Below are 21,480 nucleotides of genomic sequence, written 5' to 3'. Positions count from 1 at the left end.
AAGTTCAACATGAGTAGCAAATGATTCACAAAAAGAGGCTACTATTTCAGAGTCAAGTCCATATTTAGTGCTAAACTTTTGAAAAGCATCGGTATCCATAAAAGATTTAATACAATCATACTTAAGCTTTATACCCGACTCTTTACCTTCGTCAAGTTTCCAATCTTCAGAGTTGCGTTTAATTCTTTCCAAAAGATCCCACTGGAATTCAATAATTTTCTTCATAAAAGAACCAGCACAAGAAGTATCCAGCATGGTTTGATCATTACGAGAAAGTTGAGCATAAAAATTCTGAATAATGATTTCTCTTGAGACCTCATGATTGGGGCATGAATATAACATTGACTTAAGCCTCCCCCAAGCTAGAGCAATACTTTCTCCTTCATGAGGCCAAAAATTATATATATAATTCCGATCACGATGAACTAGATGCATAGGATAAACTTTTTTGATGGAACTCCAATTTCAAACGATTCCAATTCCATGATCCAATATTATCGCATAGCCTATACCATGCCAATGCCTTTCCCTTCAAAGATAAAGGGAAAACCTTTTTCATCACTTCATCCCTGGGTAAACCTGCAAGCTTAAACAATCCACAAATTTGTTCCACATGTATCAAGTGCATATCAGGATGTTCAGTTCCTCTCCTGCATAAGGATTAGCTAGCAGTTGTTCTGTCATACCCGAAGGGATTTCATATTCAATATTTTCAGTAGGTGCAGTAGGTTGAGTGGAAACTAATTGCAGTTCCGGACGAGGTGAGGATACCCTGAACAAACCCCTTAAAGGATTGTTTTCCATAGTAACAAGTGACAATAAATTTCAGCACACTATATAAATGTTTCCTTACCGAATTCCACTTACCAAAGGTGCTTCACATCCCCGGCAATGGCGCCAGAAAATAGCCTTGATGACCCACAAGTATATGGGGTCAATTGTAGCTCTTTTCGATAAGTAAGAGTGTTGAACCCAATGAGGAGCAGAAGGAAATGACAAATGGTTTTCAGCAAGATAATGTCTGCAAGTGCTAAAATTGTAAGTAGCGGAGTAGTTTGGTAGCAAGATAATTTGTAACGAGCAAGTAACAATAATAGTACAAAAGTGCAGCAAGGTAGCCCAATCCTTTTGAGGCAAAGGACAGGCCAAAACGGTTTCTTAGGCTGGTCACAGTAGGGAGGAACTTAGGAGTAACATCACACACTCCAATACAACTTTGCTTATGTGGCACGTATTTAATGAAGAGAGAGGTGCTTGTGGTAACTAGCAAAGTTACCGGAACATCACACACTCCAAGAAACAATGAGTCTATAACCTAATAAATACATCGTTGCATGACACTACATAGATGTTCCTATCCACTATGGAGGTAGTAACATAGTCTAGGGAAGTGTGTAAGTTACTAGCTTATGTTCTTGCCCATTGTGACCAGCCTTATGATAAGCAAAGTGTTCTTGAGGGTACACAGGAATTTCATCTAGTTACTTTCATCATGTTGGTTTGATTTGTGTTCGCTACTTTGATAATTTGATATGTGGGTGGACCGGTGCTTAGGTGTTGCTCTTACTTGAACAAACCTCCTACTTATGATTAATCCTCCCGTAAGCATCCGCAACTACGAGAAAAGTATTAAGAATGAATTCTAACCATAGCATTAAACTCTAGGATCCAATCGGTCCCTTACGGATAGTGCATAAACTGGGGTTTAAGTTTCTGTCACTCTCGCAACCCACCATCTATTTACTACTCCACAATGCATTCCCTTAGGCCCAAATTGGTGAAGTGTCATGTAGTCGACGTTCACATGACACCACTAAGAGAATGGCAACATACATACCATCAAAATATCAAACACATATCAAGTTCACATGATTACTTGCAACATGATTTCTTCCGTGACCTCAAGAAAGAAAGTAGCTACTCACAAACGATAAACATGCTCAAGATCAGAGGGGTATTGAGTAGCATAATGGATCCGAACATATAATCTTCCACCAAATAAATCATATAGCAATCAACTACAAGATGTAATCAACACTATTAGTCACCCACGGGCACCAATATATAGTTTTGATACAAAGATTGAACGCAAGAGATGAAGAAGGGTTTGACAGGAGTTGGTGCTGTGAAGATGTTGATGAAGATAGACCTCCCCAAGATGGGAGAGTTGTTGGTGATGATGATGACAATGATTTCCCCCTCCGGGAGGGAAGTTCCCCGGCAGAATCGCTCAATCGGAGGGCAAAAGTGCTCCTGCCCAAGTTCCAACTCGAGACGGCGGCGCTTCGTCGCGAATGTCCTCTCCTTATTTTTTGCAAGGTCAAAATGACTTATATACCAGAAGATGGGCACCGGAGGTGGGCCGAGGAGGGCACAACCCACCAGGGTGAGCCTGGGCTCCCTGGCACGCCCAGGTGGGTTGTGCCCACCTGGTGGGCCCCCTCTGGTAGTTATTTGCTCCAATATTCCTTAAATATTCCATAAAAATTCTTCGTGAAGGCTCAGCTTGTTTGGAGTTGTGCAGAATAGGTAGCCTTACATAGCTTTTTCAGGTCAAGATTTCCAGCTGCCAGAATTCTCCCTCTTGGAGTGTACCTTGCAAATTATGAGAGAAAAGGCATTAGAATTACTCCGAAAAGCATTATTATGGATAAAAACTTTATAAATAACAGTAAGAAAACATGATGCAAAATGGACGTATCACCCATTAGTTCCCCCGGGGGGTTCCGATAACCCTCAGGCACTTCGGTTTTATCCGAAACTTCTCCGGAACACTTCGGGTGTCCGAATATAGTCGTCCAATATATCAATATTTATGTATCGACCATTTAGAGACTCCTAGTCATGTCCATGATCTCATCCGGGACTCCTAACAAACTTTGGTCATCAAAAACACATAACTCATAATACATATCGTCATCGAACGTTAAGCGTGCAGACCCTACGGGTTCGAGAACTATGTAGACATGACCGAGACACATCTTCGGTCAATAACCAATAGCGGAACCTAGATGATCATATTGCCTCCTACATATTCTATGAAGATCTTTATCGGTCAAACCGCATAACAACATACGTTGTTCCCTTTGTCATTGGTATGTTATTTGCCCGAGATTCGATCATCGGTATCATCATACCTAGTTCAATCTCGTTACCGGCAAGTCTCTTTACTTGTTCTGTAATACTTCATCCCGCAACTAACTCATTAGTCACAATGCTTGCAAGGCTTATAGTGATGAGCATTACCGAGAGGGCCCAGAGATACCTCTCCGAAACATGGAGTGACAAATACTAATCTTGATCTATGCCAACCCAACAAACAACTCCGGAGACACCTGTAGAGCATCTTTATAGTCACCCATTTATGTCGTGACGTTTGATAGCACACAAGGTGTTCCTCCAGTATTTGTGAGTTGCATAATCTCATAGTCTGAGGAACATGTATAAGTCATGAAGAAAGCAGTAGCAATGAAACTGTAACGATCATAATGCTAAGCTAACGGATCGGTCATGTCCATCACATCATTCTCCTAATGATGTGATCCCGTTCATCAAATGACAACGCATGTCTATGGTTAGGAAACGTAACCATCTTTGATTAACGAGCTAGTCAAGTAGAGGCATACTAGGGACCCTATGTTTTGTCTATGTATTCACGCATGTACTAAGTTTCCGGTCAATACAATTCTAGCATGAATAATAAAAATTTATCATGAAATAAGGAAATAAATAATAACTTTCTTATTACCTCTAGGGCATATTTCCTTCAGTATACCACTTGCACTAGAGTCAATAATCTAGATTACATAGTAATGATTCTAACACCCATGGAGCTTTGGTGTTGATCATGTTTTGCTCGTGGAAGAGGCTTAGTCAACGGGTCTGCAACATTCAGATCCGTATGTATCTTGCAAATCTCTATGTCCCCCTTCGACACTTGATGACGGATGGAATTGAAGCGTTTCTTGATGTGCTTGGTTCTCTTGTGAAATTTGGATTCCCTTGCCAAGGCAATTGCACCAGTATTGTCACAAAATATTTTCATTAGACCCGATGCACCAGGTATGACACCAAGATCGGATATGAACTCATTCATCCAAACTCCTTCATTTGCTGCTTCTGAAGCAGCAATCTACTCCTCTTCACACCTAGATCCCGCCATGATGCTCTGCTTGGAACTGCACCAACTGACAGCTCCTCCATTCAATAAAAATATGTATCCGATTTGCGACTTAGATTCATCCAGATCGGTGTCAAAGCTTGCATCGACGTAACCGTTTACGACGAGCTCTTTTTCACCTCCATAAACGAGAAACATATCCTTAGTCCTTTTTAGGTATTTCAGGATGTTCTTGACCGCTGTCCAGTGCTCCACTCCGGGATTACTTTGGTACCTCCCTGATATGCTTATAGCAAGGCACACATCAGGTTTGGTACACATCATTGCGTACGTGATAGAACATGGCTGAAGCATAGGGAATGGCTTTCATTTTCTCTCTATCTTCTGCAGTGGTCGGGCATTGAGTCTGACTCAATTACACACCTTGTAACATAGGCAAGAACCTTTTCTTTGGCTGATCCATTTTGAACTTCTTCAAAACTTTATCAAGGTATGTGCTTTGTGAAAGTCCAATTAAGTGTCTTGATCTATCTCTATAGATCTTGATGCCCAATATGTAAGCAGCTTCAACGTGGTCTTTCATGGAAAAACTACTATTTAGGTATCCCTTTATGTTATCCAGAAATTATATATCATTTCCAATCAACAATATGTCATCCACATATAATATTAGAAATGCTATAGAGCTCCCAGTCACATTCTTGTAAATACAGGCTTCTCCAAAAGTCTATATAAAACCATATGCTTTGATCACACTATCAAAGCCATATTCCAACTCCGAGAGGCTTGCACCAGTTCATAAATGGATCGCTGGAGCTTGCACACTTTGTTAGCACCTTTTGGATCGACAAAACCTTCTGGTTGCATCATATACAACTCTTCTTCCAGAAATCCATTAAGGAATGCAGTTTTGACATCCATTTGCCAAATTTCATAATCATAAAATGCGGCAATTGCTAACATGATTCAGACAGACTTAAGCATCGCTACGGGTGAGAAAGTCTCATCGTAGTCAACTCCTTGAACTTGTCGAAAACCTTTCACAACAAGTCGAGCTTTGTAGACAGTAACATTACCATCAGTGCCGGTCTTCTTCTTGAAGATCCATTTATTTTCTATGGGTTGCCAATCATCGGGCAAGTCCACCAAAGTCCACACTTTGTTCTCATACATGGATCCCATCTCAGGTTTCATGGCCTCAAGCCATTTCGCGGAATCTGGGCTCATCATCGCTTCCTCATAGTTCGTAGGTTCACCATGGTCTAGTAACATGACTTCCAGAATAGGATTACCGTACCACTCTGGTGCGGATCTTACTCTGGAAGACCTACGAGGTTTGGTAGTAACTTGATCTGAAGTTTCATGATCATCATCATTAGCTTCCTCACTAATTGGTGTAGGAATCACTGGAACTGATTTCTCTAATGAACTACTTTCCAATAAGGGAGAAGGTACAATTACCTCATCAAGTTCTACTTTCCTCCCACTCACTTCTTTCGAGAGAAACTCCTTCTCTAGAAAGGATCCATTTTTAGCAACAAAGATCTTGCCTTCGGATCTATGATAGAAGGTGTACCCAAAAGTTTCCTTTGGGTATACTATGAAGACGCACTTCTCGACTTGGGTTTGAGCTTATTAGGTTGATGCTTTTTCACATAAGCATCACAGCCCCAAACTTTGAGAAACGACAACTTTGGTTTCTTGCGAAACCACAGTTCATAAGGTGTCGTCTCAACGGATTTTGATGGTGCCCTATTTCAAGTGAATGCAGCCGTCTCTAAAGCATAACCCCAAAACGATAGAAGTAAATCAGTAAGAGACATCATAAATCGCACCATATCCAATAAAGTATGATTACGACGTTCGGACACACCATTTCGCTGTGGTGTTGCAGGTGGCGTTAGTTGTGAAACTATCCCATGTTGTTTCAATTGAAGACCAAACTCGTAACTCAAATATTCTCCTCCACGATCACATCGTAGAAACTTTATTTTCTTGTTACGGTGATTTTCCACTTCACTCTGAAATTCTTTGAACTTTTCAAATGTTTCATACTTATGCTTCATTAAGTAGATATAACCATATCTGCTCAAATCATCTATGAAGGTAAGAAAATAATGATACCTGCCACGAGCCTCAACACTCATTGGACTGCATACATCAGTATGTATTATTTCCAATAAGTCAGTAGCTCGTTCCATTGTTCCGGAGAACGGGGTTTTAGTCATCTTGCCCATAAGGCACGGTTCGCAAGCACCAAGTGATTCATAATCAAGTGATTCCAAAAGTCCATCAGCATGGAGTTTCTTCATGCGCTTCACACCGATATGACCCAAACGGCAGTGCCACAAATAAGTTGCACTATCATTATCAACTTTGCATCTTTTGGCTTCAATATTATGAATATGTGTATCATCATGATCAAGATTCAACAAAAATAGGCCACTCATCAAGGGTGCATGACCATAAAAGATATTACTCATATAAATAGAACAACCATTATTCTATGATTTAAATGGATAACCGTCATATCAAACAAGATCCAGATATAATGTTCATACTCAACGCTAGCACCAAATAAATTATTCAGGTCTAAAATTAATCCCGAAGGTAGATGTAGAGGTAGCGTGCCGACGGTGATCACATCGACCTTGGAACCATTTCCCACGCCGATCGTCACCTCGTCCTTAGCCAATCTTCATTTAATCCGTAGCCCTTGTTTCGAGTTGCAAATATGAGCAACAGAACCAGTATTAAATACCCAAGCGCTACTACGAGCATTAGTAAGGTACACATCAATAACATGTATATCAAATATACCTTTCACTTTGCCATCCTTCTTATCCGCCAAATACTTGGGGCAATTCTGCTTCTGGTGACCAGTCCCTTTACAGTAGAAGCACTCAGTTTCAGGCTTAGGTCCAGACTTGGGTTTCTTCTCTTGAGCAGCAACTTTCTTGTTGTTCTTCTTGAAGTTCCCCTTCTTCCCTTTGCACCTTTTCTTGAAACTAGTGGTCTTATTGACCATCAGCACTTGATGCTCCTTCTTGATTTCTACCTCCGCAGCCTTTAGCATCGCGAAGAGCTCGGGAATAGTCTTGTTCATCCCTTGCATGTTATAGTTCATCATGAAGCCTTTATAGCTTGGTGGCAGTGATTGAAGAACTCTGTCAGTGACACTATCATCGGGAAGATTAACTCCCAGCTGAGTCAAGTGGTTATGGTACCCAGACATTCTGAGTATGTGTTCACTGACAGAACTATTCTCCTCCATTTTGCAGCTGTAGAATTTGTTGGAGACTTCATATCTCTCAACTTGGGCATTTGCTTGAAATATTAACTTCAACTCTTGGAACATCTCATATGCTCCATGACGTTCAAAACGTCTTTGAAGTCGCGATTCTAAGACGTAAAGCATGGACCACTGAACTATCGAGTAGTCATCAACTTTGCTCTGCCTGACGTTCTTAACATCATCAGTAGCATCTGCAGCAGGCCTGGCACCCACCGATGCTTCTAGGACGTAATTCTTCTATGTAGCAATGAGGATAATCCTCAAGTTATGGACCCAGTCTGTGTAGTTGCTGCCATCATCTTTCAACTTAGCTTTCTCTAGGAACGCATTAAAATTCAAAGGAACGATAGCATGGCCATTGATCTACAATAACCTAGACATGAAAAATAACTATCAGGACTAAGTTCATGATAAATTAAAGCTCAATTGATCATATTACTTATGAACTCCCACTTAGATAGACATCCCTCTAGTCATCTAAATGATCACGTGATCCAAATCAACTAAACCATGTTCGATCATCATGTGAGATGGAGTAGTTTTCAATGGTTAACATCACTATGTTGATCATATCTACTATATGATTCACGTTTGACCTTTCGGTCTCAATGTTTCGAGGCCATATCTGCATATGCTAGGCTCGTCAAGTTTAACCCGAGTATTTTGCGTGTGCAAAATTGGCTTGCACCCGTCGTATGTGAACATAGAGCTTATCACACCCGATCATCACGTGGTGTCTCAGCACGATGAACTGTAGCAACGGTGCATACTCAGGGAGAACACTTATACCTTGAAATTTAGTAAGGGATCATCTTATAATGCTACCACCGTCCTAAGAAAAATAAGATGCATAAAAGATAAACATCACATGCAATCAAAATATGTGACATGATATGGCCATCATCATCTTGTGCTCATGATCTCCATCACTGAAGCATCGTCATGATCTCCATCGTCACCGGCGCGACATCTTGATCTCCATCGTAGCATCGTTGTCGTCTCACCAACTATTGTTACTACGACTATCGCTACCGCTTAGTGATAAAGTAAAACAATTACATGGCGATTGCATTATGTACAATAAAGCGACAACCATATAGCTCCTTCCAGTTGCCGATAACTTTGTTACAAAACATGATCATCTCATACAACAATATATATCACATCATGCCTCACATCATAGCAAGCCCTGCAAAAACAAGTTAGATGTCCTCTACTTTGTTATTGCAAGTTTTACGTGGCTGCTACGAGCTTCTAGCAAGAACCGTTCTTACCTAGCATCAAAACCACAATGATTTTTCGTCAAGTGTGATGTTTTAACCTTCAACAAGGACTGATAACCCACAAGTATAGGGGATCGCAACAGTTTTCGAGGGTAAGTATTTAACCCAAATTTACAGATTCGACACAAGGGGAGCCAAAGAATATTTGAAGGTATTACCAGTTGAGTTGTCAATTCAACCACACCTGGAGATTAATTATCTACAGCAAAGTGATCAGTAGCAAAGTAGTTTGATAGTTTTGATAGTAGTGACAGCAACAATGGTAACAGTAACAATGGTAGCAGTGATATTGTAGCAGTAACAATAGCAGTAGCAACAGTAGTAACTTAGCAGAAACAATATATGATAAATTCGTAGGCATTGGATTGGTGACTTGTTGGATGATATTCATCATGTGACAGTTATAACCTAGGGCGATACGGCACTAGCTCTAGTTCATAGATATAATGTAGGCATGTATTCCATAAATAGTCATACGTGCTTTATTAGAAGAACTTGCATGACATGTTTTGTCCTACCCTCCCGTGGCAACGGGGTCCATACTGGAAACTAAGGGATATTAAGGCCTCCTTTTAATAGAGAACCGGAACAAAGCATTAACACATAGTGAATACATGAACTCCTCAAACTACGGTCATCACCGAGAGTGGGCTCGGTTGTTGTCACTCCGGAGTTGTCGGATCATAACACGTAGTAGGTGACTATAACTTGCAAGATCGGATCTAACACATGGATATAATGATGAATTCATAAATGGTTCAGATCTGAAATCATGGCACCCAGGCCCAAAGTGACAAGCATTAAGCATAGCAAAGTCATAGCAACATCAATCTAAGAACATAGTGGATACTAGGGATCAGGCCCTAACAAACTAACTCGATTACATGATGAATCTCGTCCAACTCCTTACCGGCCAGCTACCCTACGAAGGAATTACTCACTCCCAGTGGGGAGCATCATGGAATTGGCGATGGAGATGGGTTGGTGATTACAAAGAACGAAGACCCCCCCTCTTCGGAGCCCCGAGCGGACTCTAGATCTGTCCTCCCAAAGAAGAACAGGGCTTGGCGGCGGCTCCGTCTCGTGGATCGCGATAATTCTTTCTTCCTGATTTTTTTTCTGGAATAATGTGATTTTATAGTGTTAGGGGGATCGTCAATGGGGCCACCAGGTGGGTACAACCCACCTGGGTGCGCCAGGAGAGGGGCGCACCCTGGTGAGTTGTGCCCACCTAGGGCCCCTCTCTAGTGGGTCTTTGCTCCAAATATCATCTTTTATTCCATAAAAATTCCTCGCAAAGTTTCGTTCCATTCTGAGAACTTTTATTTCTGCACAAAAAAAACACCATTGTAGTTCTGCTAAAAACAGCGTCAGTCCGGGGTTAGTTTCATTCAAATAATGCAAATTAGAGTCCAAAACAAGAGGAAAAGCGTGAGAAAAATTCGATACATTGGAGACGTATCAACACCCCCAAGCTTAAACCTTTGCTTGTCCTCAAGCAATTCAGTTGATAAACTGAAAGTGAGAAAGAAAAACTTTTACGAACTCTTTTGCTCCTGTTCGCATAAATAAGCTTAAACAGCACCCAGGTTTTCAGCCAACATTATAACTAACCATGTCAACAATAACATTTAAAGATTATAATAACTCATATCAATGACATAATCAGCTAGCGAGCTATAATAAAATATCTCAAACAGAACACGTTTTCAAAACAACCATGATATAATATGACAATAGTGGTATCTCGCTAGCCCTTTCTGAGACCGCAAAACATAAACGCAGAGCACCTCCAAAGTTCAAGCAGCGACTAAACATTGTAATTCATGGTAGAAAAGATCCAGTCATGATGCACCCAACATTAGCTACACATAATGCATAAATCATGACAGTTGTGCTCTACTCAGTTTCTGGCGCTTGTTTTAGAAGGTGGTGACACAACATAAAAGTAAATAGATAGTCCCTTCGCAGAGGCAAGCAGTGATTTGCAGAGGTGCCAGAGCTCAATTTTTAAAACAGAGATAAATGATATTTTGAGACATGCACCCTTCTTATTCATTTCACGACCATCAGTTGTCAATATCTTCCATGCTAAGCACCCTAGTGGCGGTTCCCAAGCGATAAAAGTAAAGGTTTACTCCCCCTCCACCATCAATCACACTCCACGGCTTGTCCGAAACAACGGGTGCCGTCCATACCAACATCAGTCTCGGGGAAGTTTTGTTTAATTATTTGCATTTTTGAGTTTGGGACTGGGAATCCCTATTACCGCCCATTTTCTCGTGCGATGGCGAGTGAATAAACACTCGACCTGAGAATAACCCGCTTAGCATGGAAGATACCGACCACCTCCTGTCGTTCCACGGACAATCCAGGCACACAAAAAGGATAATTTTTAGAAGTTTTTAGAGGTGGCCCATGCAAATTTACTTAGGACGGTAGGGTAATACCGCATATAGGTAGGTATGGTGGACTCATCTAGAATAACTTTGGGTTCAAGGTTTTTGATGTACAAGCAGAGTTCCCACTTAGTATAGGCGAAGGCTAGCAATTAAGATTGAGAAGCGGCCATCTAGAGAGCAACAACGATCATAACCATGCATTATGCATAAGTAACATTGGACACTAGCATGAGTAGGATATGAACACCATGAACATAAATATCATAGAGGCTATGTTGGTTTTGATGCAAGTACATGCATGAACATGTGCCAAGTCAAGCCACTCGAACATTCAGAGGAGGATACCATATCATCATACTACATCACAATCATCTTAACGCTATGTCAATGTCCAAGATAAATCATTATCAACTCCCATCTACTTATGCATGGCATGAGAAACTATAATCTCTAATTTTCATTGCAAACATGTTTAATCATAATGGGTTGAATCATGGATACTAGATTAAACATATTTACAAAAACAGAACAAGTCAAGTTCATACCAGTTTCCCCCTGCCACGTCCAGTTCATCGGATGTCGTTATTATTGCCTTTCACTTGCATGGCCGAATGATATGAAAATAATAATAGTGCAAGAGTACCATGGACTAAGCTCGAATCTGCAAACATTTTGTTCAATAGGAGAAGACAAGGTAAAATCTGCTCTTATTTAGTCAACAATTAATCATATGAGAGCCACTCAACATTTTCATCGTGGTCTTCTCCTTGGTAAGACTCGAATAAAAAGAAAAGAAGTTCAGAGAAACACAATGAAATATTTTTTGAAGTTTTTGGTTTTCTTGAACAAGCAAACAAAAGGGAAAAGCAAAGCTGAGAAAAACTTTTTCATGGGAAAGCTCCCAACAAACAAAAGAAGAACAAGGAAATCTTTTTGGGTTTTATTTTTATTACTACTACTAAGCATGCAAAGAAAGTAAACTAGCTACAACTAAATCTTTTTGGTTTTCTAAAGTTTTTTAAACACACAAGAAGAAAGCAAGAAAATAAATCTAAGCATGGATGATATAATGAAAAGGTGTGAACACCGACAAATGAAGTATGTGGACATGAATATAATGTCGGTGGGAACACGTACTCCACCAAGCTTAGGCTTTTGGCCTAACTTGGTAGTCGATCAGTAGCCTGGAGGGTAGTAGGGGTGCTGAGGAGCGGGCATCCACTCATCCCACTGTTGAGGCTCCTCCTGTGCTGCCTCCGCAGCAGCCTAAGCGTTCCGGTAGGCGATGATGTCTGCAGGCATAATCATGTATCTGCCCCTGGCAACAGGATCAAACAAAGCAGGAGCAGGCAACGGAATAATATCATGAGTCTTTACACTAGAAACCAGGTTATACGGAATGGGGATGTTAGGAGATCTATCATCAGTAAAATGGTGGTGATCCATGGCTGCTCGGTCTAGGTAAACCCTGGTCAGAGGGTAGTCATGAGGGCGTATCTCAACCTCAAAGTGAGCCGCCAAATGAGTAGCAAAAATCCCACCATGTATTTGACCCTGAGATTTATTAAGATGCAGGCGACGAGCCACAATAGCTCCCAAGCTATAAGTGTTGTCACCCTCCAGTGCCCGGCATAAAACAGCAAAGTCTGGTGCGCTCAGCGCGCCTACTTTCTTTCTAGCAAGCAGACACTTAGCAACAAATAAAGCAAAATAATGTACAGCAGGAAAGTGTAAGCTAGCAGCCGTGGTGGCCGACACTCCTCTCATCTCCCACCATCAAAGTGCGATAAAAGGCCTCAAACTCGGCCGGCCTAGGCTCAGCCAAGCCCCCATCGGAAGGGATCATGCATATGTTACAAAATTCAGTAAGTGGTATTTGATGATTTTCAGCATATAAATCAAAGCTCACTTCAGGAGGATTATTCCTAGGCAAGAAAGTAAAACTTTGAACAAAGATGTTTGTGAGGATTTGGTGCTGATCACACTCATCTGCAATGAAGTCAGTGAGGCCGGCATTAGCAATATATTGCATGAACTCCTCAAAAATTCCAGCCTCTTGTAGGAACGGGATGTGCGGCCATTCGCACGGCCGTACTTCCGCCAACCTCCGAGGGTGGAGATCACTGTTAGAAGACTCCCCAATAATACCCTTGGATTTCTTCCTTGAGCCATACTTCCTGAAGATATCCATGTTCGCGTACAATTTCTGAAAAATAAAATTTTTGAGGTGACAAAAAATTGTCAACAAAGCTTCACAAAATTGATAGCAACTACTTCTAGGGATACATAGAGGCCATAGCAAGCATTCAAACTACTGAGAACACTAAGAATTCATCATGCAAGCTCATCTACAGCAGCACCAAGAGTAGATAATTATTCAAAGTACACTAAAACAAAAACTAATTGGACAAAAGGTGGAGTCACATACCAAGAAACAATCCCCCAAAACAGTTTCGAAAATGGAGCTTCGAGCTAAGAGATCGAAATCCGCGGGTTTGAGCTCAAGAACACGGGAGAGAGAGCAATGGGGATTTTTTTCTGGAGGTAAGTGATGATGTGGGCTAAAGAGATAAGTGAGGGGGCCATGTGGGGACCACAACCCACCAGGGCGCGCCTGGGGGTCCTGGCGCGCCCAGGTGGGTTGTGCCCACCTGGTGCACCTTCCTCTGGTATTATTTGCACCAAAATTTCTTAAATGTTGAGAAAAATATTATATCAGGTTTCCAGAGCATTCTGAGAACTTTTATTTTTGGGTCATTTTTTTATTGCACGGGGAATTCAGAAAACAGACAAAATATGGCATTTTATTTTATTTAACTAATAAGCACAGAAAACAAAAGGTAGGGACAAAAGGTAGTGCTTACTAAATTCATCAACTTCATACCATTCAAAAATGATTCATTAATAAGGTTGATCAAGTCTTATTAAAACCACTTTTGATTAGCATGAAACCGAAGAACTTTCGTAAATCACTAAGTTACCTCAATGGGGATATGCATTTACCCAACAATAAGCATTTCATATTTCTTTTTTACAGTAGGTAGAGGTATTTGAAAACTTCCAATAGTGATTATCGGAGATTTTTCAATAACACTAATACCATTCACTTGGAATTGTTTCTTCAGAAAGTGCACTGTATGCTCATTACCATTAATATGAAAAGTGATCTTGCTTTTATAGCAATCAATAACAGCCCCTGCAGTATTCAAGAAGGGTCTATCAAGGATAATCGACATGTTGTCGTCCTCGGGCATCTCAAGTATAACAAAGTCAGTCAAAATAGTAACATTGGCAACAACAACGGGCACATCCTCACGGATACCGATAGGTATGGCAGTTGATTTATCAGCCATTTGCGAAGATATTTCAGTAGGTGTGAGTTTATTCAAGTCAAGTCTTTTATATAGAGAGAAAGGCATAACACTAACACCAGCTCCTAAATCACACAAAGTAGTTTTCACATAATTCTTTTTGATAGAGAAAGGTATAGTTGGTATACCCGGATCTCCAAGTTTTTTAGGTACTCCATCCTTAAAAGTATAGTTAGCATGCATAATGGAGATTTCAGCTTCCAGTATTTTTCTCTTATTTGTGATGATGTCTTTCATATATTTGCATAAGGAGGCATTTTTAATATGTCAGTCAAGCGAGTACGGAAAAAGACTGGCCTCAGCATTTCAGCAAAGCGTTCAAATTCTTCATCATCATTCTTTTTAGTTGACTTGGGTGGAAAAGGCATACGTTTTTGAACCCACGGTTCTCTTTCTTTACCGTGTTGTCACGCCCAATATGTGACCCTATCCAAAAGGAACTCGAAGGTCCCACCAAGGATAGACCCGCATATTGAAACACTTTTGCAAGGTGGATATCATTACATCAACATTACATAATAGATGGGGATACATACATAAGGCATACAATGCCACTCGAATACAACATCACAATACATAAGAGCATCACCCGACTATGGATGAAACACAAACAGAAACTCAAACGACATCCACCCTGCTAGCCCAGGCTGCCAACCTGGAACCTATCCCCTGATCGAAGAAGAAGCAGAAGAAGAACTCCAATACAAGTAACATCGCTCTCGCATCAATATCATCGCATAACCTGTACCTGCAACTGTTGTTGTAGTAATCTGTGAGCCACGAGGACTCAGCAATCCCATTACCATGGGTATCAAGACTAGCAAAGCTTAAAGGGAAAGGAAGGGGTAAAGTGGTGAGGCTGCAGCAGCGACTAAGCATATATGGTGGCTAACATACGCAAATAAGAGCGAGAAGAGAGCAAGCGGAACGGTCGTGAAACTAGCAATGATCAAGAAGTGATCCTGAACTCCTACTTACGTCAAACATAACCCAAAGACCGTGTTCACTTTTCGGACTCCGCCGAAAAGAGACCATCACGGCTACACACACGGTTAATGCGTTTTAATTCGGATCCAGTGTCAAGTTATCTACAACCGGACATTAACAAATTCCCATCTGCCTATAACCGCAGGCACGGCTTTCGAAAGATTATACCCTGCAGGGGTGTCCCAACTTAGCCCATGATAAGCTCTTGCGATCAACGAAGGATATACCTTCTCCCAGGAAGACCCGGTCAGACTCGGAATCCCGGTTTACAAGACATTTCGACAATGGTAAAACAAGACCAGCAAGACCGCCCGATGCGCCGACAATCCCGATAGGAGCTGCACATATCTCGTTCTCAGGGCAACACCGGATGAACACTACGTACAACTAAAACCAGCCCTCGAGTTTCCCTGAGGTGGCGCTGCAAGTGGCTCTGGTTCGGACCAACACTTAGACAAGCATTGGTCCGGGGGGGCTGTAGTAAAGATGACCCTTGGGTTAATTACTCCCAAGCGAAATATAGGTGGTGGTGAGGCAAATGGTAAAACCAATGTTGGGCCTTGCTGGAGGAGTTTTATTCAAAGCGAACTGTCGAGGGGGTCCCATAAATCACCCGACCGCGTAAGGAACGCAAAATCCGGGAACATAACACCGGTATGACGGAAACTAGGGCGGCAAGAGTGGAACAAAACACCAGGCATAAGGCCGAGCCTTCCACCCTTTACCAAATATATAGATGCATTAATAATATAAGAGATATTGTGATATCCCAACCAAAATCCTGTCCACCATGGAGCAATCTTCAACTTCACCTGCAACTAACAACGCTATAAGAGGGGCTGAGCAAAGCGGTAACATAGCCAAGCAACGGTTTGCATAGGAAAGGTATCAAAGGTTAGAGGTTCATGGCAATTTGGGAGGCTTGATGAGCAAAAGATAGGTAACGCAGCATAGCGATAGAACGAAGCAACTAGCATAGCAATGATAGTATTGAGATCCAGGGTAGCGGTCATCTTGCCTGAAATCCCGCTAGGAAGAAGAACGAGTCCATGAAGAAGACGAACGGGAGTAGTCGAACGAATCCTCACAATCGCAACATTACCGGAACTAAGAAGCAACACCAGAAAGAAACAAACAACATGGTAAATGCACGAGCATAAACATGGCATGATGCACAAACAAGTATGATGCATGTCCGGTTTAATAAGGCATGGTATGGCAAGTGAAACAAACAATACTACAAGTTAAGTGGAGATCAATATGCAACGAGTTGCATATTGACAAAACACCACATTGACATATTTAGTTTAATCTTGTTTATGTACCCAACAATATTAAATGTTGTTAAACATGGCAAGAGGTGAAGCATATGAAAAACTACCTATCTAGACAAGTTTAAATGAGGCCGGAATAACAAACAACAAGTCCGGAAAATCCCCATATGCATATTTTAGATTCGGTACTGTTCTGTCCTAAACCACATTTTAAGGTTGTTAAATAGGAAAATAAAGTGTACCAGGTTAAACTAGGCATTTTTCCACCCCATTTACATATAAAGTTTATTTAAAACCGAGCTACGGTTATTTAGTTATGAAATAAATCATTTTAACATGGCATATTAGCAAATTTAAACAAACAGCATTTTAAACATCTTAAACATGGATGAAAGTGGCATATTATTAATCTACACAAAATTCTAAGCATTTTACATATATAAATTATTTACATGTGATGCACAGTTTGTGAGTTATTAAATGTATGATGTATGAGGGGTTTTCTGCAAATCTGTAAATCCTGGATAATTAGACAAATTCGCAGCGCAGGGAAAAAAAACTACGCGGGCCGAATCTGGCTGGGCTAACGGAAGGGAAAGGAGGCGCTGGGGGTTTTCTTACCATGGGCTTGGCCCATCTGCAGAGGAGGGGGGAGGCCGGCAGGGCGCGCTGGGCCGGCCTGCTTGCGATGCCCAGGAGGAGCGCGACCAGGGGTCAACGCGCGGAGGGAGCGTCGTCCTCCCGAACCTGAGGACGAGCGAGGCGGCGGTCTTGGCGACAAGCGGGGCGACGCCCAGAGGGCCGGCGGACGACGGGGATAGGGGGATCCGGTGCTCCTACCCGGATCTGGCCGGAGGCGGGGCCGGACGACGAACTACGGTGACGGGCGGCGGCGCGAGGCGCTGCGGGAGAGAGAGAGCTGGTGAGGGGAGGAAGGAGAAGAGGAAGGGAGAGAGAGGCCGGGCGGCAGCGTGACCTGCGGCGGAGGTCGCCGGAGTTGGTCGCCGGTGACGCTCGGCGGGGTGGTTGCACGCGGAGGGGCAGCGCACCGGATCCTGGAGCCAGGGTGCTCAGGCGCGGGGCGCAGGGCGATGAGGACGGGGCTCGGGCACAGGAGCTGGGCAGCTCGGGGCCCAGATGGGCTTCCCAGGGCCCGATCTGGGTTCCTGGCGGGCCGCGGCGGCGGGGCTGGATAGGGGTGACGTGGCACCTTCCGGTTGGGCGAGGGAGGCTGCACAGTGGCGGCTGGCCAATGGGAGGAGGCCAAGTGGCAGGGAGGAGGTGGCCGGCGCCGGATTACGAGGAGGAGGGAGGTGGCGGCGGCTGATGATTGGGGCGTGGGATTCGAGGAGGGAGGAAGGCTAGAGGAAGGTGGAGGGGCTAGGCTGCCCAAAATGGACAAGGGGTGTCCATATATAGCAGGAGGGGCTAGGGTTGGGGGGGTTTTAGGCCGTTTCGGAGCCTCGGATCGCCATCGGACGGCTCCGGATCGGAGGGGTTTAGTGGGCTGGATTAGAGTGGGTATGGGCTGTGAACAGAGGCCTTGGGCTGAGAAGAGAGAAGAGAAGGGCAGCCCGGCGACAGTTTCGGAGACCGAAACGTCCGACGATTAAACCGGCAACGGTGCCGCTACGGATGACGGTTGGGCTATCAAACGGACTCCGAATGCGATGAAATTTGGCAGGCGGTCTGTATACACTATAATAAGACCGCATGACAAGTTGCAACCCATTCCGAGAACATTTTTATGCCACTTATAAAATAATATTTCGGAGGTGTCGTGGGCGCGTGCAAGTGTGTCTGGCTCAGAACGGACAACGGAGAGAACCGGCGGAACCCGAACGGATGCAAGTTTTGAAAAACATGTGGATGAAATGCAGATGATGACATGAGACGAGATGCATAACAAGAACAAAATGCAAAACAACAGACAAAAACCGAACCACGGAGGAAATAACATATAGCATCTCCGGAAAAGGCAAGAGTTGGAGTTACGAATATGGAAAGTTGCATCCGGGGCGTTACACGTGTTTTCTAGCAACAAAGTTTCTTTTATCATATCTTTTATTCTTAGGTTGTGGGTTATCAAGATCAACAAGTGGTTCTATCTCAACATCATTATCTGGTTCTTTATCATTATTTGGTTGAGTGTTTTCATGAACCTCATCATTGTCTTTTTCATTATCACTAGGTGGATGTTCATTACCAAATTGAGTTTCTGAAAGTGTAATCATGCCCTTAATCATATTTTGATGTTGATGACAACACATATGCTAGGGACTAATCATGTTTATCAAGTATATCTCAGGATTATGTCTCAAAGACCGTGTGCAAGGATCATGACTAGGGTCAAAAAGCATATAACTCAAGAATGGAGATACAAGATATTGACTTCATTTATGGTTTGTTCTTGAGTATAGGGATCCCGCACTATTAAGAGGGGATCGTTGGATCTAGTGAAAAACTTGCTCAAAGCCACTTTTCCTATACCTTGCCTTCGGACGTCCGGTGTTCTATAGACGTCCGGTCCCTCTCGGTTGCCCGGACGTCCGGCCACTTCCGGTCGTCCGGTGTTCCTTTGCAATATGATTTTTACGGATGTCCGGAACTCTCTGGATGTCCGGTACTTTCACAACAGAATCATTTTTATAGACTTCCGGACTCTCCGGTCGTCCATGCTCCGGATGTCCGGCCCATGACGTCCGTGTCATGTACACTGGGTCGTGGCTCACAGTTTCACAGCGGCCGGTCGTCCGACGACTGTCGGACGTTCGGACCTATTTGTGCCTCCGGACGTCCGATGTTCTCCGGACGTCCGACCCATCCTGTACACTTATGTTCCCCAAACGGTCACTTTTACTTACCTACTATATATATGCCTTTCCCTTCCATGGGATAAGGTTGGCCATTCACTTTGAGCCTACCAAGAACACTCCTCACTCTCTCTCTCGTTCATCTACACCAAATCCTAGATTCCCAAGTGTTCTAGGAGCATTCGAGAGAGGTTCTCCAATCAAGTGATAGATCCACTCCTTCCCCTTCTTTGCACCAAAGGAATTCGTGACTTGAGCAAGTTTTGAGCTTTCCCCCATCGTTCTTGTTACTCTTGGAGGTTGGAGACTCCTAGGCGGTAGGAGTCATTCGGAGAGGAATCGTACGTTGTGATTACCCTTGGAAAAGTTTGTGAGGGTTTGGAGACCACCCCAAGGTCTACCACTAGTGGTTGATAAACTCCTCTGTGGTGTTATCTCAAAGGGAGAATAGGGTGAGCCTTCGTGATGTTGTTGTGCCTTCGTGGTAACATCCACCTCTATAACGGTGACTAGCTTCCCTCCAAGGAAGTAAACATCGGCATACATCCTCGTCTCCTGGAGTTGCGGTTATTCCTAACCCTAACCTAACCCTAACTCTCTACTTGTGGTTACTTGTCTCTTTGCACCTATGTATATCATATTGTGCTTGTTAACTTGCATGCTTGTGTTACTTGCTTAGTATCTAGTACTCACTTGCAATTGTTAGGCTCAATTTCATATTCCGCACTATTGCCTAAAATTGCTAGGTAATAATTAAAATTTGTAGTTGTACCTATTCACCCCACCCCCCCTCTAGGTCCATCTCGATCCTTTCAATTGGTATCAGAGCCTCGTGCTCTATTCTTGTGGCTTAACCGCCCTAGAGCGAGATGAACCCAGATGGGACTCCCCTGGTTGTAGATCCTAAGGATAAAGGTGAGGTTTCTTCTGAAGTCAAGTACTTTACGTCTGAGGATCTAGAACGGACCCTTGCTAAGCAGAAAGAGCAGCATGATGCTTCTCTTGAGGCCTTGGTCCAACTAAGATTAGCCACATTGTCCGCGGTGCTTGCACCACACTCAGGTGGTGTGAGTTCGAGGCCGACCGTGCCTACTTCATCACTTGGTCAACAACCTCCTAGCAATGAACACGCCAGTGTTCCTTGGCTTTATGCAAGACCTCAGGTTGAGAAACCAAGATATAATCCTCAAGGAAAACCTCCTTTACTTAGTGCCACTTCCGATTTTGCTTTGTGGAGAGTTGCTATGCAGGATCATCTTCGACATGGAAACAACGAGATGCTGGAGATCATAGAGTATGGCTATCATGTGGTTGATCCAAAGAACCACACACCAAGAGAAATATATGACAAGAACCTCAATGACACTGCAATCATGTGTATAAGGAGAGGTATGGCTGAAAAGCAAAGGAGACCGTTCATACACATCACATGTGCCAAGGAACTATGGGAAAGTATTATAAGATCCAATACTGGCACCTCTACCCTCCGGAGTGCTCAATATGAAATTGCCAAGGGGCAATTGCAAAACTTTTGTATGGAGAAAGGTGAAACCCCCAATCAACTCCATGAGCGTCTCATGACTCTCACTGCCGATATTGAGTCATGTGTGTGTGACAAGACACAAGATGGATTCAACATGACCAAGCGCTTTCTTGTGATAAGTTGCTTCATGCTCTTGCCCCATATCACCATCAAATGGTGTGGGACATAAGACAACAACATACCTTCAAGGAAATGACTACAGATGACATCATATCCACCTTTCAACTATTTGAAGAGTCAAAGGCTAATGCCACAAAACATCTTGCCATGCATGGTTCCCCATCATCAAAGATCAATCTTGCATTGAAGGCCAAGCATGTATGTGAAGATGAGAAAAGTGAAGAAGAAGAAGAAGAAGATGATGATGATGATGAAGATGGTGATGAGATTGA

The sequence above is a fragment of the Triticum dicoccoides genome, chromosome 6B, assembly GCF_002162155.2.
Source record: "Triticum dicoccoides isolate Atlit2015 ecotype Zavitan chromosome 6B, WEW_v2.0, whole genome shotgun sequence".
NCBI classification, from domain to species: domain Eukaryota; kingdom Viridiplantae; phylum Streptophyta; class Magnoliopsida; order Poales; family Poaceae; genus Triticum; species Triticum dicoccoides.
Note: the sequence above shows the minus strand (reverse complement) of the source record.